At 36.9% G+C, this 24062-nt stretch overlaps 1 non-coding gene across 1 annotated transcript; it reads left to right on the forward strand.

The window, feature by feature from the left end:
* The first annotated feature begins 16391 nt into the window (after positions 1-16391).
* On the forward strand, positions 16392-16465 carry TRNAI-UAU (transfer RNA isoleucine (anticodon UAU)). Its single transcript has one exon. It is a non-coding gene; the product is annotated as a tRNA-Ile (tRNA).
* The last annotated feature ends 7597 nt before the right edge of the window (positions 16466-24062 follow it).

Consider the following 24062-nt stretch of genomic DNA (forward strand, 5'->3'; position numbering starts at 1 on the left):
GTGTGATATTTTGTGAGATAGGTGGTTTAGTGCCCATTTCGGCCAACTATACGAAGTGGTCGTGTTCGTAAGTGTAAAAAGTTAGGGAGTTGTACGAAGAACAACACTTGAAAAGTTAGGGAGTTGACATCGAGTGCTACATTTTTCGAGCAAATCAATAGTTTCACTTTCATATTTTATTATCATAATTAGCCATTATGCAAATTTGTAACCCTCCGAAAATAATTGGGCTTGATTCTTTTTCAATATACTATGAATTTAAACTTGATTTTATCTTTTGTAATTTAAACAATAGTTTTTTAACATCTTTGTTGAAATTCATATTGCATGATTGAAGAAGAATAACCAATGGAGTATGAGGAACAAGCTTGTGGAGTCGATTTAGGCGAACAATGAGAAGAAGAAATTGAGCATGAGGTTCATCGAAGTTGAGTGGATTTTCAATATTCTCCTTGAATTCTAACAAAACTTCACGATTGTTGTCTCATTAGATCCGCATTGCAGAGATCTTAAGGCTTCATGAAGGTCGTTTGGATAATCTATCATGACCTAATTTTCAAGACTTCGAAAGTTAGATTACGACAAAAGGATGAAAACCATTGTCCCCTCTCAAGGCTGGCATGCACATAGTAATGACACTTTGAGTTAAGTATTTAAGTCGTCCATCGTCCTCTCTCAATGCAGGTTGGTTGTACACACAATAGTGACTCTACAAATTGATATCATTCAGATCTTCTCAACATGCACAACACCCCTAGGAAACAGACACGTTGCACCACTCAAAATCCAACATGTATCCAACACTCAGTCAAATGCGCTTACTACCCCTCCGCCTGACACGTGTCCTCCGGTGGTTTGTCCTCCTCATTTTTATGCATATTGTTTTTCAAGATTCATAAGGTTCTTTTTTAATTTCTTTGGATTTTTGTATATTTTCCTACCTAATCTAAATCAACATGATTTATTCATGAAAGTCGTAGAGTATTCTTTTTTACAAAGTTGTAGAGCATTGATTAGTTTTTTTTATAATTTATTTCTAATCAACCACGGGAAGAAATAATTTTGATCAAAATTGGAAGAAAGCCATATTATTGCAGTTTCTTGTGGTTCTCTGGAATTCTGACTTTTGGTTCGAATCAATTTTAACTTTCTTCATGAAGCTTATATGAAATTTCTCCAAGAACGACATATAAAAAATTCACAAGCTTATTAAAAAAAAATCATCTCAAATTTAAAGGAAAACTAAAATAAAAAACTCGAAATCCTTACCATTCAATCATTCTCGATTCTTGGTAAATTTAGACTATCCAAATATTCAGATTGAGTCTTCTCATTGTTATGAGTAACTTTAAGGGTCTATGGTCATAATCCAACTCCTAGATTGAAACATTCAAATGAGGCATGGAGGACAAAAGGACTATTTTACCCCTTGAGTTTACTTGAATCGAATTTCCTAATTTTTTTCTATTATTATTTGTATTTTCTAAACAATTTTCTCTTGAAATTTGGTCTCTAGCACTCTCAATAAAATTTAAATTTGAACTTTAAAGAAAAATCAGATAATTAATTTCTCATTATACAATCATTTCGAATCACACCGTAGGTGAGTGGTTGGTTTTATGAGGAAGAAGATGTTTCGAGTGAATCGACTCAAACTAATTCACTTGTACTTTACCTCACCGGTCCAGTTAGATTAGACTAAATAGGTCGAGTTGACTGACACTTGTCCAATTGAACTAGATTTTTTTTTTCTCAATTTTGAACTTTTTGACACAATTTTTTTTGCTTGTTATTGATAACTCGACTCAATTTGTGACCCAATTAAAGACTTTTAGAAAATTTGGAGCATGAACCACACTCGAGAAGTCAATAAACAAATAAGTAGTCAAATGGAAGTTTATTCAAACTTGCAGGTTAAACTTCTCTCATTCCTTCCGATTTTAAGCCAATCAATCATTGCAAAGATGTCCAATAGTCAAAAGGCAAGTTAAATTACTTGTCAAGGGGAGACGTGGTCTCTGTTTTGATTTATGCCCTAAAGCTTGGCAATTAATTATTTAGTTTTTAACCATAATTTTTATTATTTTATTTGTAATTTAATTTTTATCCATAGTATGAAAATTCAAGGTTATTAATGCAGTCTTAAACAGTCTGTGGTTGACATACAAGAGAATCGTGTTCAAGTAATAACCTAAAGAGTTTATAGTATAGTAACACCATTGATACGGCCGGATAAAATTAAAGAATAATAGCATAGAAAAGTAAGTTTTGGAAGGAAAAATTACAAAGTGGGATTTTTATTTAGACTAAGTAAACTAACATTTCCTCCCTTAAATTGAATGTTTGCATCTGCTTATATCAGATTGAGAACATACCCCTAATAAAGCTCTTAGCTTCAAGGAGATATTCAGCTTTGAAGGTTTGGTCATCACATCAACTACTTGATCTTGTGGGCTGCAATATACTTACTCAACAATCCCGCCTTTTGATAATTCTCTCATAAAATGAGAGCGGCTTTGACCTTGTAAAACTAGATTATTTGACAATTTAATTGCAGAACTAATATCACATTGAATGACAGTTGTTTGACCTTGATTTAGACCAAGTTTGTCCGGCACTCTTCTCAGCCATATTTCCTAGCATGCACATGAAGCAACAACAATGAATTCAACTTCAGCAGTAGACAAGCTTACAACGGGTTGTTTTTTTATTGCCAAGAAACATCTGCTGAACTTATCAAAAAAGATAACCTGAAGTGGTTTTTCGATATTCTAAGTCTCCTGTGTAATCGCTATCTGTGTAAGTGTAATACCCGAAGAAAGAGAAATAGAAATAGAAAAAGAAAAGGAAAAAAAAAAAAAAAAAAAAGGAAAAGTCAAGAGAGGGGCAAATAGGTAAGTTTGCCCCTCCAACCACTAAGGGGTCCAAATGAAACCCTATGAAGAGTCCTGCAAGAGAGAAATAGTGAGAGAATGGGGTTAGAGAGAACCTAGAGTGAAGAGGAAGAATGAACCGCCGGAAGACTCACCAAAAACTACTGTCGGAGTCTATTCCGGTCAAGATCATGATGCAAGGAGCCTTTCTTGGAAGGGAAAAGAGAATGTGGGTGACCGGAGTCCCATTTTCCATCAAAAAATTGGAAAAATCTGCAAGGTAAGATCTTGAACGTTTTCTCAAATCTACAATTTTTCTTTGTGAATCAAGATCTGAAATCTTGATATATTCATCTAGGAACAACTCTCTACAGGATCTTTGAAGAAGTTTGGCTGAAACCTTGATCCGAAGGTAGAAACCCGAGAATCATCCAGGAACGGAGAGAGAAGAAATTCCGATAGCCATGTCCCGAAGGCGAGCGCAGAAACGCGACTGGGCAGGCAGTGGACACGTGCTGAGCGTCGGTCGGAGCTACGCAGCTCCAGTGAGACGGCAACACGTGTCGCCTTCAAACCCCAACCAGCTGCAGCCCACAGGAGCGAACCCACCTGCTGACTCACCAACCCGAATTGGGGCGCCTGGACTATGACTATGCAGAGAGCACGCGGGTGTGGTACTCGTGAGTAGACCTTCTCCCGGCGCGCGAGGACGTATGGCGGCGTGTGGGAGCACATGAGGGTTAGTTCCAGCCCGTCCGACTTCTTTCTGCCTGATTTTCATCCCGATTTTGATTCTAATCATATTTTTATCTGACTTAGGACCTAATTGAGAAAAATCAGTATTCTTGGACACGCTATTTGTGCAGGAGTGCTAGGGCACGCGTCAACAAGTAAGTCACCACCCGGTATTTAGGAAGAAATACTTGTAGGATTCGCTTGGATTGCATGCATGCTAGTACCTTTGCCTTAGAATTAGCTCTCCATGAATGAGATTAGTCGGATTGATTGTTATTAGTGTATTGGGTGAATTGTCTGAGTGTTGTTTGTATGCTTTAAGCTTTCGTCGTACGTATGCATGCATTTAATTTATGTTGGAATTGTGTATTCCGCGTTTCAGGTGCTTGATGGATGAGTTCGCCTCCATTGAGCGCGAACTTCGTGTTCTGGGTGCTTGATGGAGGCCATCGCCCCATTGAGGTGGCGTGCCTAATTTGCATGAATTATATATTATGATGTTAGAAGACAGTTGCGTGCACACTCTGTTATTTGCTAGGGCCCATTTCTATGATAAGCCTAAGGAATTGCTGTTAGGAGCGATAAGTCGCTCTAGCCAGACTTAACCTTCCCCTAAGAACTTAGCGGATTACCACGGCAACAAGGTACCTCAAGAGTGTTTATAGATTGCTAGTGTGAGAATGGTATCTATAGCTTCGTGGGAGGACCAAGGGTTCCTGACCAGTCCTTACTACTCTTAGCCATTTCGCATGGGAAATGTGTCCCCACGTTGTACAACTCATTAGCTGCATGGGAACGGGTTGGGTCGCGCCCCCCATAGGGGGACATATGGGCTTAGGGGTATTCAGCACACCCCTAGGCTAGATACCATGTAGTCCCAGATATCCATGTAGAGGTAGCACCTCATAGAGAGATACCGAGCATATCAACTTGTCGTAAGGAACCTCTAGGTGTCTAATGAAAGGACGATGAACCGGTGAAACCCAAGGGGCAAGCTCCAAGGGACTAAAATTAGAACCAGATGTACTAGAACCGAATTAAGAGATCGTGGGAACCTATTAAGTTAGAATGCGAAGAGAGCCTACAAGTAGGTGGCTTACTGAGTATGATTTTTATACTCATTCCTTTCTACCCTTTTTTTCAGGTGCCGGTCGAGGTGGAGGAGCGTTTGAGAGTGTGCGGTCATAGAGGAGGTCGTTCCGGAGCGTCAGTCCCTTTTCGGTCTTTTGGAGTCTTTTGCAAATTTCTTTTATATTTGTATTGTATTTACTTTTTGTAAATTTAAATCATCTTTTGAAATATTTGAAAATTACACCCAGCTTTCTTCTATTTTAATTTTATTGGATTTTCATCTTTTTATTTTACTATTCTTTCTATTTTGTTCTCTTTTTGTTTATTTTCGATTTTGTCTTTTGGGTCATGGTCTGAGCTTCGAAGCCTCGAGAATCGGGTCGTGACAGTAAGAGATAAGATCACTATTTCCTCCCTTGTAGAAAATTCCAAAATCAAGAGTGCCTTTTAAATATCTTAGCACTCTTTTTGTTGCTTGTAGATGAAGCTAAGTAGGATTTTCCATTTATTGCTTGTATGTCCTCCTACAAACATCACATCTGGTCGAGTGGCTGTGAGATACATAAGACTCCCAACAATTTGTTCAAAATGAGTCGAGTCTACTTTAACACCTCCTTCATCATTCATTAGTTTGTAGCCTAGAACAATTGGATTGTGAGCCCGATTGCTTTTCTCCATTCAAACCTTTGCAGTACCTCCCATGCATATTTCTTTTGATTAATAAACATTCAAGACCCAAAAAATACCTCATTTTGCCAAGATCAGTCATATCAAATTCATGCTTTATGGACTTCTTAAATTTAGAAACCAGAACATTATCATTTCCAGTAAAAATGAGATCATCAACATACAAACTTTACTAATTAGGTTAAGAAAATTAGGGGTGCTATAGTTGGTATCAGAGCTCTAGGTTATAGGTTTTGTAGACTGGCGTACGATGTAGGCCTAACGTACTTTCATGATCCTCCAACAATCGTCAGGTATGCCTTTTTAAGAATTAAAAATTCTTAATTAAATGATGCATGCAGTAGTGAATCTGTATTTTGTAATGAATGATATGATGTACATGTGTTATATGCTTGCATGATTTATGATATGTCATGTACTATCGGATGATTATGTTAATGTATAGTTGTATGCATGAGTGACTTGCATAACTACGAATGTTTATTGAATCTATTAGATAACTATGTGACTTAGTAGTTACGTGCACTGTTTAGATGTCAACTAGAACTCGAGGAGGAGGTCTTAGGGGATGACCCCCGCTTAGGGGTTAAGGAAGAGAAAGGGGACGTAATTGGGGGTGGGAGGATTTTGTAGAGTAGCCTCTTCTGCCACCAACGACACCTCAAGCCGCACATACCCTACAACTGCCCTAGTAGATGATTGCAAACTGTAATACAAAATTTGAATGTCAACCAACAAGAAAATGCTTCTACATCAACCATGGAGGCTAGATACCTGCGGGATTCCAAGAGGGGTGACCCTCGAACTTTTAAGGGGGCATCTGACATTCCAACGGTGGCACAGATGTGGTTGAGGTCCATTGAGTCAGTATTTGAGTCGACCAACTACCCTGAGGCCCACAGGGTGGAGTGTGCTACGTCTATGGAAGGACCTGATAGTTCACGTGAACCCCCTTCATCACCAGTGGGATAGAAGCGACGCCGCGACCAGATTGACCGAAATGAATTGTCTTTTTCACATACACAGAAACGATCCGATAGACAGCACCATGATTTTAGGTGTGAGTAGCAAAGCTGTGAGAACAGGTCAGAAAATAGGCCCAAGTGTAAGGTGTGCGGTAAGAATCATTGGGGTTAGTGTTTGGCTTGATATGGAGCCTGTATTCGATGTGGAAAGGAAGGGCATTTGTCTAAGGACTGTCTTGGAGGCCGTACACTGATACCAGAATTCAGCAAAGGCCATTACGCATCGCGAATAACCCCACTCAGAACCGTCTTCCAACAAGAACTTATGCCTCTACCAGCAAGGATACTGGAAACCCTGATGTAGCGGTGACAAGTACACTATTTGTTCTTGGGCACCTTACTTTGACATTTTTGACTCAGGATCTACACATTCTTTTATTTCTATGGTTTTTATTAGTCAAGCAAAGTTTGTATTAGAACCTTTATTGCATGGATTCTCAGTAGGCACCCCAGCAGGGGTGAATATGATTGCTGCTTATAGAGTAAAAGATAGTCATGTATTAATATCAGGAGTTAAATAGTGGTAGACTAAATAGTATTTGATATGACTTGTATGATGTAATTTTGGGAATGAATTGATTAGCAAAACATTATGCTAGTATAAACTATTACAAGAAAGAAGTGGTGTTTACACCACTGTCCGAGACCAAATTCAAATTCAAGGTCACGAGTCTTGGTACTGTGCCAAAGGTGATATCAATGATGAAAGCAAATAAGTTAGCCCAGGACGGAGCGTGGGCAATACTAGCCAGCGTTGTGGATACCAAGAAAGAGAAGGTTTCCCTAGAAACATTGTCAGTTGTGAATGAGTTCCCAAATGTATTCCTAGAGGACTTGCCAAGAATTCCTCCGACATGAGATGTTGATTTTGCAATAGAGCTGGAATCAGGTACTAGTCCAATATCTAAGACCCCGTATCGTATGGCACCAGCTGAGCTGAAAGAACTCAAGACGCAACTACAAAAGTTGTTAGATAAGGGATTTATTAGACCCAACATTTCTCCTTGGTGTGTGCCTGTGCTATTTGGCAAGAAAAAGGACGGGTCTATGCGCTTGTGCATTGCTTATAAGGAGTTGAATAAGAGAATAGTGAAGAACAAGTATCCCCTTCCGTGCATTGAGGACTTATTTGATCAGCTCAGGGAGGCAACAGTGTTTTCAAAAATTAACCTTCGGTCCAGTTACCACCAGATCAAGATTAAAAATGAGGATATATCGAAGACAGCTTTCAGAACAAGGTATGACATTATGAGTTTGTGGTTATGTCATTTGGACTTACTAATGCCCCTGCAGTGTTAATGGAACTGATGAATCGCGTGATCAAGTAATGTTTGGATACTTTTGTCATAGTGTTCATAGACGATATCTTGGTGTACTCAAAGACAGATCAAGAACATCAGTTACATCTAAGAAAGGCTCTGACAATACTGAGAGAAAATTCTTGAAGTGTGAATTTTGTGTTACGTGAAGTCGCTTTTCTAGGGTACGTGATATCTGAGAAAGGTGTGCCAGTAGATCCTGCCAAGGTGGAAGCGGTCACTAAATGGAATTGTCCAACCACTATTACTGAGGTACGAAGCTTTCTAGGCTTAGTAGGTTATTACCAACACTTCATAAAGGATTTTTCCAAAATAGCTGCACATTTTACGCAATTAACTCGAAAGACTGCTTTTATGGTTCAAAGAGTACGAAACAAGTTTCAAGATCTAAAGGATAGGCTGGTGACTACGCCAGTACTTTCGATGCCCGACGGCACAAGGAACTATGTCATTTACAGTGATGCTTCCAAGAAAGGCTTGGGTTGTGTGTTGATGCAACATGAGAAGGTTATTGCCTACGCATCCAGCCAGTTGAAGGACTATACAAAGAAATACCCAACGCATGATCTGGAACTAGCAGCGGTGGTTTTCTCATTAAAGATATGGCAACACTACCTTTATGGAGAAGACTCTAATTTACACTGACCACAAAAGTTTGAAGTATTTCTTTTCTCAGAAGGAGCTGAATATAAGACAACGGAGGTGGTTGGAGCTGGTCAAAGATTATGGCATTGACATTCAATATCACTCCAGGAAGGGCAATGTGGTTATAGACGCCCTAAGTAGAAAGACAGCTAATTCATCAGCATTATTTATAAGAAAACCCAGGGTATAGGCAGTTTTTGAGCAAGCTGGAATAACGGTGGCAGTGGAAGGTATTAAAGCACAACTAGCTTGACTGACTATACAACCCACCCTCCATCAGAGAATTGTTGATGCTCAGATAAGAGACTCTTAGTTGGAAAAGATACTTAATAAGATGGATGGAGGCAAAACCAGCTGACGAATACACCAAGGCATCTGATGGAGGACTACTGTATCAAGGTCGGTTGTGTGTACCAATGGTAGAATAATAGAGGAATAGAATATTAAAGGAGGCGCATAATTCTCCATTCATCATGCATCCTGGAGTTACCAAGATGTATCAAGATATAAAGCCACACTTTTGGTGGCATGGAATGAAGACGGATATCGTAGAGTTTGTAAGTAGATGTTTGGTTTGCCATCAGGTCAAGACACCAAGACAGAGACCAACATGATTATTGTAGCCTCTCAGTGTACCATGGAAATGGGAGAATATTCCCATGGATTTCATGGTAGGATTACCAAGAACATTAAAGGGCTACATGGTCAGGCCACCTACACAGTAGACAATTGCGCACTGTTATACATGAATGAAATTGTCAGATTGCATGGAACAGTATCAATTGTATCAAATCGTGACCCACGTTTTACTTCAGCTTTTGGCGAGGACTCTAGAAATCGTTGGGCACTCGCTTGGATATCAGTACAACGTTTCATTGACAAACAGACAGACAAACAGAACGTTTAAATCAAAGTTTAGAGGATATGTTACGTGCCTGTCTGCTTGAATTCGTTGGTAGTTGAGATTCGAAGCTGCATCTCATGGAATTTTCCTATAATAATTGTTATCAGGCGACAATTGGCATGGCGCCATACGAGGCATTATGTGGAAAACGATGCAGAACACCATTATGTTGGGATGAGGTAGGGGAACGTGAGTTGGTGGGTCCAAATTTGTAAGTTACGAATGAGGCGATGCAAAAGATCAAAGAAAGGATGTGCACTACTCAGAGTAGACAGAAAAGCTATGCGAACTCAAGACGGAGGAATCTAGAGTTTGAAGTGGGTGACATGGTATTCTTGAAAGTGACCCTGATGAAAGGAGTCCTAAGGTTTAGACGCAAAGGAAAGCTGAGTCCTCGATTTATAGAAACTTTTGAAATTTTGGAGAGGATCGGACCCGTTGCGTATATGTTAGCCCTACCACCATCGCTCTCAACTGTACACAAATATTTCATGTATCTGTACTTCGTAAGTATATGGCCAATCCAACACATGTGATAGATTATGAGGCTCTAGAAGTAGTAGAAGACTTAAGCTATGAGGAAAAACCATTGGGAATTTTGGCTTGCAAGGTAAAAGACATTGCATTTGTCAAGGTATGGTGGAGAAACCAACCAATGGAGGAGGCTACATGGGAACGAGAAGTTGTTGTCTGCGCATCGTCGATTAGGGTTTTAGGGTGTTGCGGGTTTGGAAGACGAGCACCGAATCGAGTCGGATACCCGCGGACACAACTCCTGCTTCCAGCCCTCAGGTCGTATGAAGACACGAGCTGTAGTTGCTTTCGACCCAAACAGGATCTGCATTCATTTTGGCTCAACATAGACGCACGCCTGTAGCGCGTTTTCTCGGCTTCGCACGTATATACATGGCTCGACTCCTCCATCAGACTTCCTCGGCTTGACGGTAGCTTGGCTTGTCAGTTCGGTATACCCACAATATACCGATTTCTAGGCTTACGGCCCTTCCAAAGACGTTTCTGCTCTTGTTTTTGCATTCTAAGGTTAGTATGACTCTTAATCGTCAACTTAAATTATGTTAGGTGTTTACCTTGATAACTAACATGAGGTTTAGCTAGGATATGTTATGAATGGTTTCTAAATATGTTATGTGGTTCTTATAGGACGTAATTAACCGTTGGAATTAGCTTGTTGTGAGTGACTTTGGCCAAGGCCATCGAGGTAAGTGACTTTACTATTGGAATTAGTTTATTATGTGTTGTATGATGATGCGTGCTCTGTGGCCCCTGCATGCACCATATTATATGTGATATGACTATGTGACACATGAATTATATTGACCGGTAATGTTATGAAAATTTATGATTGATATGTTAGTACTATATGCCATGAAAATGATGATTGTTGACTGTATGCACATAGTATAACTGAATTATGTCATGACATGCTTATGGAATTGGAACGTATTTTCATATTAAGTAATATGCCATGTAAGGTAAGTTATGAGACCTCATGCATGTTTGTATGTCATTTGCATTGGGATACTTCCTCTTTATGTCATGAAAGAACGAAAGTCGATATTTATGTTCGCCATGATATCATGCGGGACTTTTCTGTGCGTGTACATGGGTCTCGTGTGGAGAAATATCACACATCCAACCCTACCCAGAATAGAAAAGCACCCAAGGCAAGTTTACAAAAGTTAGGTCCCACTCATATGTTGCATGTGTTTGCATCTCTAACCCGAATAGTGGGGTGACTTATTGAGTATTTCATAAAATACTCAAGCCACGTGCTACCTTCATTTTTCAGGTAAAGGCAAGGTGCCGATGTATGGCTGACGATGGAGCTGAGGTTACCATGGAAAACTAAAGAGAGGGTATAGTTACCCATTTATGTTTTTATTTGGGTTTTTAAGTTAGATCATTGAACGTTCATTTTATTTAAATTTCCTAATTCAGTTATTGAATGTTTTCGTTTCGGAGTTATCTTTAGTTCGGATTTTGAACCTTTATGTAAGACTGATGTTGTTTCCAAGACTATTTATGTTGAATTTTCCGTTTAAAGATTTATGCATGTACGGATGACGTCACTAATTAGGTTAAGAAAATTAGGGGCGTTACAAAGTACCTTTTCTTACTGTTGGAGATGGGTTTTATTGGTCCACATATATCAACATGTATTGGTTGAAGCACTTGTGAAGCTCTCCACGTGCTTTGCTTGGGAAAAGATCCTCTTTGTTGTTTTCTTGTTAAGCAGTCCTTGCAAAGCCTTGTAATCCATTCACCTTCTTTCTTTTTCAGTGGTTTCAAACCATCAAAGGTCAAGTGCTGGTCGCTTGTGGATGTATATAATAAAATGATGTAAAATTCACACGAATAAGTGCAAGTATACACTATCACAAGTAGAAAGTAATAAGTAAATTATCGATTCCACAGGGAACCTATCCTTTTGGTAAATTACCGATTTTTTTCTCCCAAAGTGTGTCACCCTCCTCTTGGTCTTCTTTTTCCTTTTATATTTAGCATGGGTTCCCCTTTAGGCTGAAAATGAATAAGTTGTCCACGTAGGATGTTCCTCATTGGGTAGTCAATGACCCACTTGGACGGCGGATGTGAATTTAAAATTTCCATGTCATCCCCCGTTTGTTTCCAAATTTGCTACTCCCTCATGATTCAGCATAAATGTCTGAAATTTTACCACATAACTCAATTAAAAGTACAATTAAGATCAATTTATGTCAAATCATATTTTTTTCATGTTGGACCGCAATAAACGATTTCATGCTCACTAAGTAGAATCAATGAGGTAATAAATGAGAAAATGGTGAATAAAAGTGCAATATTAACTACAAAAAGACTAGATATGACTCTACTTTTAGAGAGTTATTAGGTGCCTATATCTACAATGCCAAAGCTGCACTTTGTCCTCCGTGATTGAGTTGAAGCACATTGATGGTAGAGGTTGAAATGTTGCTTGAAGCATGAACATTCGATTCTCAGACATCTTTGTATTTATGATTAAAACCTTCTCATGATGGAACGCCTTGCACCTTCCATATTGAAATGTAACAGCGACTCCCCGTTTTTGCAATTGTCCAATGCTCAACAAGTTGTTTGTCAATTCTATAACATAGAACACTTCTGTAATAATATGCGTTGTTCCATTCACTTGCAGCCTTATGTTGCCCTTTCCTAGTACAACCAAGCTTGTGTTGTTGCTGAGTTTTACTGAATCTTTGAATTTTTCATTTAAATCTTAAAAATATTGCTTTACTCCACCCATATTATACCAACAATCTTATTAGCCATCTTCCTCCTTTTTCGCACCCGTGCAAGCCATCAGTAAAATCTCTTTTTTTGTCTTTTCACTTCATTCTTACTTGCACATTGTCATTGAAAATGCCCAAATTTGGGACAATTGTAGCATTCTACTATGGCTTTCTCGAAGTTTTACCTACCTCTTCCACATCCCCTTCCTCTGAAACTTCCACGACCTCGACCCCTTCCTCCTGACTGATCTCCATTTGTCACTTTCAAGGCATGTTCCTCATTGATGTGAGAACGCATGCGTTGTTCATGACCAAGTAGGCTGCTTTGCAATTCATCAATGGTTAAAGTATCTATATCTTTAGATTCCTCAATGGAACAAACCACATAATCAAGTTTGAAAGTCATAGATCTCAAAATCTTTTCCCAAACAGCCACGTCTCCCTTTCTTTCACAATTTTCTTTCGTTTTATTTGTTATTGCAAGTGTTCGAGCAAAATATTCATTTAAAAATTCTTCTGTCTTCATTTGAAGAATTTCAAATTCCACTCTGAGTGTTTGCAGTTGTGCAAGCTTGACCCTAGTTGTTCCTTGATATTTCTTTCTTCATAGAGTCCCATATGTCCTTCGTTGTATCCTTGTTTAGAATCGTTTCTATAATTGAACGATCTAATGCTTGGAAAAGATAATACTTGGCCTTCAAATCTTTCAGCTTCTGATCATCAATGCTCTTCTGTTGTGCATATGTAGATCCTCCTGCTACTGCAGAAATTTCATTTTCTACTAAATCCCAATACTCCTTTGATCGCGAAAAGTTTTCCATGAGCATTGCCAAGTGATCATAATGCCCCTTAAACTTTGGATGACTGGCTGCACAAAAGAGCTTTCGGTGGACATCTTGAAGATTGCTACTTCAAATTTTAATCAAATCCCTTACTATGGCTCTAATACCAAATGATGAAATTAAAGAAATAATAGCAGAGAAAAGTAAGTTTTGGAAGGAAAAATGCTCTATTATTGAATGGGAAAATACAAGGCTTTTAAATAGTCATATATAACAAAACAAAAGAAATGATAAATAAGGAGTCTACTCTAACTGACTTCTAAAAGTAAAAGTCCTATTATAAAGTACAGAGTTCTACACAAAGTGAGACTTTATTTTGACTAAGTAAACTAACACGACCCACTTTATAATCATTACAAATGATTTGATCCAAATCGTTCATGTAGAGACATGTAAGTGGGGGTATTCTATACAATGAGTTTGATAAGGATCACGGTGTTCCAAATGTTTCAACTGGACCTATTACACGATCTAAGGCCAAGATGATTCAACAAGCATTCATTCTTCATCTACAAAATTGGATAGGCTTGATTCAACCATTATTTCATGTGTTACAAACTAATTTGATTGAGGAAGGACCACTTGAAGCTTCAGAAGTGAATATTTGCATGGTTGAAGAAAGGGATGAAGTTGCTTGCACTTGATTGATAAGTTGTTAGAAAACTTTATTTATTACTTTTAATTTCATAATTATTGTATGGGCAAAAGGGTGGAAGTCATTGGTCAAATTGACTTTTTTTTTTTTTTGGAGATTTAAGGGTTCGGGATTAAATTTTGGTCGCTAACTTCTTTAGTGGACATTTGAAAAATTGAAAATTTCTTTTGTGGGTAACTATAAATACGCACAAATTGTTACATAAAAAAGAGATTGTGAATGAATGAATTTGAGATCTCAGATTGAGACTTTCACCTTTCGAAATTTGAGCATCATCTTTGTCATTTATAAGTTTACTGCAATTCTTGTAGTAGATTGCATCTGAGCTCTAGATCTTTGATCTTAAGAAGTAATCTAATTCTAGCATTATATCTTGGTTTATCCGAATTTTGTACAAGGAGGTGTTAATTTTATTGATTCAACCGTTTTTGCTCCCACAAAAACATGAATTGTTGAGATTAGGGTTGCCTTATCAATTTGATATCATAGCCTAGGTTGCATCTTAGTGGTCTACTCTAGAATTCATTTTATTTTTCGTTTATGCTGTTGTTTTTCTTTTCTTCAAATCTGTCCATTTATTCTGTTGCTGCGAGTTCAACCCTTCTTTGTAATCTTCTCACTTTATTCTCATTTTATTACTGTAGATCATATTTAGATCTTAAAAAAAAAAAAAAAAAAAAAAATCCAATCATATTGTTCTTAATATTGTGGTTATAAATCCTTGTCATTAGACAATTTGCATGTTTATTTGAATATCAAATAAACTCCAATTGACATTTTTTTTCTAAATCATCTAAATTTGGAACCATTGTGTTGATATTGTTCTTTCACCCTTTTAGCGGGACATAGTCCTAGGGGAAGGAGGAGATGTCGGTTGAGGGAGAGGAAGAGGTAGAACAAGGGGTAGAGAAATTTTAGCACAAAAAAGAAGTGAGAGAGAGTTTCAATATAAGAGAGGAGAAGAAGGAGTCAAGGGAGTAAAGCTTCCAACTTTCTATGGGAGATCTGATCTAGAAGAGTATTTGCAATATGAGAGCAAAATTGAGTATGTTTTTTATTGCAACAATTTCAGTGAAGAAATAAAGTTGAAGCTTTCTATAACTGAATTTTGTGATTACGTAATTATGTTGTTCATCTTTGATATCAGAGTGGAGGAGAAATTATGAAGAACCAATTGAAATGTGGGAGGAATTGAAGTTATTAATGAGAAAAATGTACATTCCTAAGCATTATTCTCGAGTACTCAAGGAAAAACTGTATACAATGCAATATGGATCCAAGAGTGTTGAAGAATATTACAAAGAAATGGAGGTCTTTATGAAGAGAGCATGCATTGATGAAGACAACGATGATATAATGGCCAGATTCCTTGGTGGGTTAAACACACAACTTGCTCATCAAGTGGATAGGCAAGCGTACTTTGATATGCAAGAATTGTTACACCTTGCTGTCAAAATCGAAGGGCAACTAGCTTGGGAGAAGAACTCCAAGAGGTATGTTATTCCTAAGTCTACAACTTTCAACACTTGGAAAAAGGATGCAAATATTGAAAAGATAGATTTTAAGGTTAGAGGAAAGTATGAGCTTGACAAAAAGAACAAAGTTGAGACCTCAAAGGGTAAAGAGAAAGTTGAGGAATACAAGGAGGTTCGAGAAAGAAATAGAGACATCAAATCTTGGAAATGTCAAGAAATTGGTCATATTAGTGGTGATGATCCTAACAAGAGAGTCATGACCATCAAGAATGGACAAGCTGTCACAGATACTGAGGAAAGTGACTAGGATGAGCTAGTTGAAGAAGAAAACCAAGAGAAGGATGAAGAATTGGAAGATGGGAGTCATTTGACACTTGTTGAGAAGACTTCTTAAAACTCAAGTTACGGAGAATAATGTTGATGATCAAAGAGACAACCTATTTCACACAAGGTGTTTAGTCAAGGGGACTCCTTGTAGTCTTGTTATTGATAGTGAAAGTTGCACCAATGTATTAAGTACCATGTTGATCAAAAGGTTGCAAATTCCAACTCAACACCATCCTAAACCTTACAAGCTTCAATGTCTCAATGATAGTGGAACAATAAAGGTAGTTTCTCAAGTTTAATATCTTTTACTTTGGGGAAACATAAAGATAAAGTTCTTTGTGATGTGCTACCCATACTTGCTGGAGGCATATTGCTAGGCCGACATTCGCAATTTGATAGGAAGGCCATGCATGATGGTTATTTGATGGTATTCTTTTATAAAAGATGGTAGAAAAACCCTTTTGAGTTCTACAATGTATTAGCTTATCAATTAAAGTTGGAGAAAAAAAAAAGAGTTCGAGGATATTATTTTCATTCAAACATTTATTTAAGAAAAGCATTCAAGGTTCTGTAGCTCAGTTGGTTAGAGCGTTGGTCTTATGAGCCGAAGGTCGCGGGTTCGAGCCCCGCTAGAACCAATCAAACCTAGTCACACGGTTAATCAAACAATCGTGTAAACTGAAAAAATTATGGGATGAAGCCCATTAAGATCAGGAAAAGGACTACCTTAAGGAGTTTTAATTAAGCATTTTTTGAAGTTTACATTACAAATGGTGTTCATGTAAGAGTTATATTTCTGCATTATAGATGAGCATGAGACATTATAGATGAGCATGAGACGTTAGTGGCGACTTACGTGGAACTTTAGGGTCGTTACAATCTTATTGAATATTTTTAATACTCACCCAGTGTTAAAAATAGTTTCAGGTAATTGCATTGTTGTAGAACGAGAGTGACGAGTAGGGTGATGGAGGTTGGCTAGCCCATCCCTCAAGACCATAGAGTCACCTAAGCTTGAGGGATATGATCCCCGTGTCCTGGTTAGCTAATAGGTTATCCGACGTGGACCTATACTCCCCTCTCAGGAAGAGGTTTACAACATAGTGGCCCTGTTCAGGAGACCACGGGCCATTCCACAAAGCTGAAGCTCACATTATCATAGTTGGCATGTGCTTAGTTCGCCACCAGATTCGAATGGGTAGTGGCGGATCTGTAGACACTGTTACACTGTTATCAGCCTGGAGAAGTACTTTGGTTGTCCTTGGTTATCGTGGAGGTCTGCTACATTCTTAAGGACTTCTAGGAAGTTTAAATCTCATCTCTCATTTCCAGGGTGCTCAAGATTAGCTCCACAAGGCAAATCCAAGTCTCTAGGTGCACTCAAATCTCATCCTTTGATCTTGGGGTGCAGGGTGTACTGTAAACGTTTTGGCCTAAGTCAACGAGTAAACCGCACTAGATGTAGCAACCTAATCTTAATTGAGTTATTTCATGCTTCCTTTTCTAGGGAGATATACCTATCAATTACCTAAGCACATAATCCATAATTTAAACTTCATCTTGGTCATACCTGGGAGCTGAGGAGGTTCTTTGGGTTCCTAAGGCGGCTAGATGACTTAACGCGGACTTTTGACTTTAGGCTTTTTTATTTTTAGTTTTCGAGTCTTTCTTAGTTTAGGAGAATCAGGGTCTAGACCCTCTGACCGTCACTCACGATCTTTAGGTGCTCAGTCTACTAGAGGTGTCCTGACCTAAGTCATTGTCTAGCCAACCTAACTTTAACACCCTGCTTCTTTGCAGATAAACACACTCCACTGGGAGAACAAATAGTCAAACACCTGAAGCTAACACATATTATATCATGCACACATACAAGCAAAACAAGCTCGTCGGAGAGATAACATTCATTAATTACCTAAAACACAGACAACGTTAACCCATCCTCTTTTCTGACATAACATTAAACATATAAAACATCACTCATCACAAATCTTATCATAGGAAAATTTTTATAATTTTTTTCATCATGCATACCACCACACTCATCCATATTTCTCAACTCATATTCTAGTCATGCATATTTTCTTTCTAGCATTGCATAATACATAAAATAGCATGGTTCTCACAAATCTCAACCTAGGGGCATAACGATAATTTTCTAACATACATAAGTATACACTCACCCAAAAACAACCTTTAGTCTTTAACATGCATTATCTAACCACCTAAGGTAAGGAATGTTTGTGTGTTAACACGTCCTAGCGATACCTACAAGTACTATTTGCCTAAAGTTCGTGTGGTTACTTACTTGGATGACGTGTGTCTTCCCGAGCAAGCTTCTTCGCATGTTAGGAGCTCCAAAATTCCTGGAATCTTTCTCTCACATACAATAACCTATGCATTCAACTCCTTCGTCAAAATTCCTAAACTTCCAAACCAGTTTTTTATTCTTTTTTTTTATATATATTTTCTTTAATTTTATAACTTTCTCTCCACAATTCAAATCAACTTAGTTTCTTCACGAAAATCGTAAACTTTTAATTGATCGTTACAAATGTATAATTTTTTGTCAATCACAACAACAAATAATCGAGTTCGAACATCATCAAAAACAAAAAATTGACAAATATTTTCAGCCACTAGATGTTTATGAGAATGCCACCTTCGGGTCTGAATCAACTCCAACTTCCTTCATGAAACTTATGCAAAATTCCTCCAATATAACCATACTAAAAATTCAAAACTTAATTCCAAGGAAAGCTCTCGAATTTGAAGGAAAGTTTAAATGAAGAACCCAAAAATCATACATTTCGTTCTTCCTTGATTCTTGACGGAATTGAGTGATTAAAAAGACAAGAATAGTTCTTCCAAAACCACCAAACAATTCTTGTTTTATCTCTCTCTCTTATAATCCCTAAACGCTCATCTTCTTTTATCTCTCTTCTCCTATTCTTTCTTTCTTTTTTTCATTCTTAGTAATCAGACTAGGTTAATCCACGCCTCTAATTAGGAATTGAGGGTATATATGATCCATTTACTTTTATTTAGTCTAGGTTAATCCCTAAACACACATGCATCGCATAGTGGTATTTATTTTCTTAGACTTAGGCTAGAATAGGATGTTTTTAACTTACGCTTATTTATTTTATTTGGTCTTTTGTTGTGTCGTTTTAAAGATGTTTTCAAAACACGTAAGTCCATGGCTGTGTTTTAAGATAAAGTATGTTTTATGGAATTTTAATGAAGTCTTCCGCATTCAATGTTTAGGGTACGTATACAGTAGCGACCTTAAATTAAGTAGAAAATTTCGGATCGTTACATAACATGTCATCGTTGATCGCTGAGATACAAAACTAAACTATTATATATTTATATCATATTGTATTATATATATAAATTTCGAGCTTCTATTCGTTTGTGTATGTTTAAGGATTGGAATTTTATTTTTTTTAGATTTTATGTTGAGATTTTATTTTTGGTGCCAAAAATGAAGAGATATTATGCTATGAATTTATTCTCGCCGGAAAAGGTGCGCAATTTCCGACAAGGAAGTTATTACACCTTCAATGGAAATGTTATAAGACTCTTTATATTCCTATATTCAACCCTTCTCTTTCTATATAAAACGACTTTTTGTAACGACCCGAAATTTTCTACTTAATTTAAAGTCGCTATTGTACACATATCCTAATCATTGAATGCGGAAGACTTCATTTAAATTCTATAAAACACATCTTTTATCTTAAAACACAGCCATGGACTTACGTGTTTCGAAAACATCTTTAAAATGACACAACAAAAGACTAAACTCAAAGAAAATAAATACTATCCGATGCATCTACCATGGTCTCAAGTTGTGATATCGTCATCAGCCGTACATGAATGTCTTGCCTTAACCTGAAAAATGTAGTACACATGGCTTTAGTATTTAAAGAAATACTTAGTAAGTGACCCCACTATTGAGGTTAAATGCAACAATCACATGCAAATGAGATGATGGGACCTATCCTTTCAATCTATTTTCCTACGGTGCTGTCCTAACGGGTAATTTGGATGTGTACCATATACTCTACACATAGCCCATACGTGCGAGTATGGGCTCACCAGTCAGTTCGCACACTGCTAGGCCACTTTCCTTGTTGGGCGAGTATACTCTGGGAGCTCCTTAGGCCGGACACCTGTTAGAACTAGTAACCGTCACGACAGCGCTATGCAAAACATAATGATCGTTGTCTTGCCATTTGATGTACGCGACTGTACCCTCGTGATGGAATAGGGGTATCCCCTAAATGCATGAGCACACATAATGCATGAGGTCCCCAACATTTCTACTCTTATCAGTAATGAATATAACCCCGCTATCATGTTTCATGCTTAACATGTCATTTCTCATTTTTCATTCTACGTATCATACATAATTCTAACGGGGTTACATTTCATTTCATTTATCGTGATATATGTCATTCATAACATGCTGTATACATACAATTTAGAAAACATAACTAATGCTCCATGCTTTTAACATGTCTTTTCATAACGTACCATTCATACAATAATTACCTTAATGGTCACACAAAACCATCTAAACATAACATATCACATCACAATATATCATATCATAAACATGTCATATAGTAAACACTTTGTGGTCATATCATTCCCTAATTTATCATAGCCTTAACATTCTTATACCTATCACAGTTATATCGTTACGTGAACGTACCTTAGTCATATCATCACTGGAACGTATCTCAACACTATCATTCTATCGATCTATCACAAACCTATCCTTTTCTACCCATATCCTAACCATATATGTAACGATCCAAAATTTTCTATTTAATTTAAGGTCGCTACTGTATACGTACCATAAACATTGGAAGACTTTATTTAAATTCCATAAAACATAACTTTTATCTTAAAACACAGCCATAGACTTACTTGTTTCGAAAACATATTTAAAATGACACAACAAAAGACTAAATAAAATAATAAGCGTTTAAGTTAAAAACATCCTATTCTAGCCTAAGTCTAAGAAAATAAATACCACTATCCTATGCATGTGCCATGGTCTCAAGTTGCGATGTCGTCGTCGGCCATACAGGAATGTCTTGCCTTAACCTGGAAAATGTAGTAGCACATGGCTTGAGTATTTAAAGAAATACTCAGTAAGTGACTCCACTATTGGGGGTTAAATGCAAGAACATGCGAATGCAATGACGGGACCTATCCTTTCAATCTATTTTCCTACGGTACTGTCCTAACGAGTAATTTGAACGTGTGCCATATACTCTACACACAGCCCATACATGTGAGTATGGGCTCACTAGTCAGTTCGCACACCATTGGGCCACTTTCCTTGTCGGGCGAGCATACTCTAGGAGCTCCTTAAGCCGAACACCCATTAGAACTAGTAACTGTCATGGCAGCGCTATGGAAAACATAACGATCGTTGTCCTGCCATTGGATGTATGCGTTCGTACCCTCGTGATTGAATAGGGGTATCCCCCTAAATGCATGAGCACACATAATTCATGAGGTCCCCAACATTTCTTCTTTTGTCATTAATGAATATAACCCCGCTATTATCTTCCACGCTTAACATCTCATTTCTCATTTTTCACTCTACGTATAATCCTAACGGGGTTACATTTCATTTCATTTATCATGATATCATGTCCTTCATAACATGTTGTATACATACAATTTAGAAAACATAACATAACGCTCCATGCTTTTAACATGTCATTTCAACGTGCAATTCATTCAACAATTACCTCCATGGTCACACAAAACAATCTAAACATAACCCCTCACATTACAATATATCGTATCATAAACATGTCATATCGTAAACACTTCATGGTCATATCGTTCCCTAACTTATCATAGCCTTAACGTTCTTATACCTATCACAGTCATATCATTACGTGAATGTACCTTAGTCATATCATCACAGGAACGTATCCTAACGCTGTCGTTCTATCAATCTATCACAAACCTATCCCTTTCTACCCATATCCTAACCATATTCTTTCATTAATCTCCCCTATCCATAGCATTACGATATGTAACCTAACCTTAACGCTTCATGAACGTATCTTACTCCTATCGTTACATTTCGTCTTGTGCATCCTTCTCGTATCCTATCGAGAACATATCCTTGAACACATCGTACCATAATTATTATCATACAATTCACATATTATAACATAACATAAACATAATATAAGCATACCGATTCACAGATAATTCACACATATCAGTATATATGACACGTGCAGAACCATAAGCACGTGTCAACATCTTTCAGTTGTTTGATTTGAAGTCCAAGAAGAAAGTGGGCTCTCCCATCATACTCATCTCAAACTCATTATGCATACATTTAGAAAATTCTTCACATAAGAAGGATTAGTAGAACCAAATATAATATCATCCACATATATTTACACTAATAACATATATTTTTTCTTTAATTTTAATAAAGAGAGTAGTGTCGAGCTTACCCATTTTGAAATCATTCTCAATAAGAAAATTAATAAGTCTATCGTATCGAGCTCTCGAAGCTTGTTTTAAGCCATAAAGAGCCTTTTACAACTTATAGGCATGATGTGGGAAATTAAAATTTTCAAATCCAGGAGGTTGTTTTACATAAACTTCCTCCATAATATAACCATTTAAGAATGCACTTTTCACATCCATATGATATATATAAAATTTTTGTAAGAAGCAAATGCAAGTAAGGAGGTCTACAAGTTGATTGTCCTTCACAAAAACCGTTTTTAATAAGTTGATTTGCCATAAGCTCATAAAATAAAGTTTATAAAAAAAACAATAGGAGCAACCTGATACCAATTGTTGGATCGATATGGCAACCCTAAAGGTATGAATAGGGTTTCAACAATATAATGATTAAATTTTTGTAATAACAATAAAACTTAATAGCATGCAATAAAACTTAATAATAATTGAGAATTTAAATAGGAAAGTGTTAGAAAATATAACACCGTAGTTTTATAGTCGACCTACTCCACTCCCCAAGCGCCTCTTGGGAATTTGAATAAACCTTTCTTGACTCTTTCCTCCGATCAGAGCCCAACCGCTACACCGCTCTTTTTACGAGTTCAAGAGAAAACTCAATCCTTTCCATGACTCAGGTTTCCATGCCTCAGGTTCAAACCAGTACACAGCTCTTTTTACGAGTTTAGGAGCAAACTCAATCCTTTCCACGGCTCAGGATCAAACCGGTACAATTGTCTGAAATTTTATAGAAACACACCACAACTCTCCGAAGTAGTAGATTTACAATTTTCTCACAATACAATAGACATCTCTTAAGAATAAGATAAACAACAAATAAAATTGGAAGCTTTGGAGAGAGCAATAATGGAGGCAAAAAGATTTAGATCGACCAAACTATGTATTTGTGTTCTATGTTCTGTGTTCTGAAAAATATGAAGAGGTGATGGGTTAAAATAGTGATCAAGTTGTAAAAATAAAAATTGATATGGACCACTAAAACGTGGACCAAGTAAAATAATATTTATTTATTTAAATGTATCGTGAAAAACTAAAGACCACATATTTCATTTTATTTAATTATATATATATATATATATATATTATTTTAAATAAATATTAAAAATATTTTAAATTCATTTTTATTATATATATATATATATATATATATATATATATATATATATATATATATAAATGTAATAATATAATAGAAAAATGTTAATGAAAATAACGTGAGTAACATTTAAAATTTAAAAGTAAAACTCATGAAAATAATTATAAATGTAATTGAAATAATTTTATAATTCAAATAATTTTCTTTTTAAGTTATTGACAACTATTATAAATGTAATTAGAACTAATTTTATAATTCGTAGTGAAAACCTTTTATAAATGTAATTGAAAACTCTACCATTTGTTACTCTACAAAGTTATAAATGTAATATTTCGATTGGTCCATAATGTTAATTTTGTCGATGGTCCATGATGTCAATTTTGTCACCACATCACCACGTCGGATATCTTGTTTTGAATTCGATTGGTCCATGATGTCAATTTTGTCTCCGGTTCATGATGTCAATTTTGTCACCACATCATCACGTCGGGTATCTTGTTTTGACTGAAACTTCTTGGTTTTAGCTCTAATTTGAGTGAACCAAAAAAGACTTTGAAATAGTTATTGCCAACCTTATATTGTGGACAAACAAAATATTG

This window comes from Cucurbita pepo, chromosome 18 (genome assembly GCF_057944985.1).
Source record: "Cucurbita pepo subsp. pepo isolate OVF chromosome 18, ASM5794498v1, whole genome shotgun sequence".
Lineage (NCBI taxonomy): Eukaryota > Viridiplantae > Streptophyta > Magnoliopsida > Cucurbitales > Cucurbitaceae > Cucurbita > Cucurbita pepo.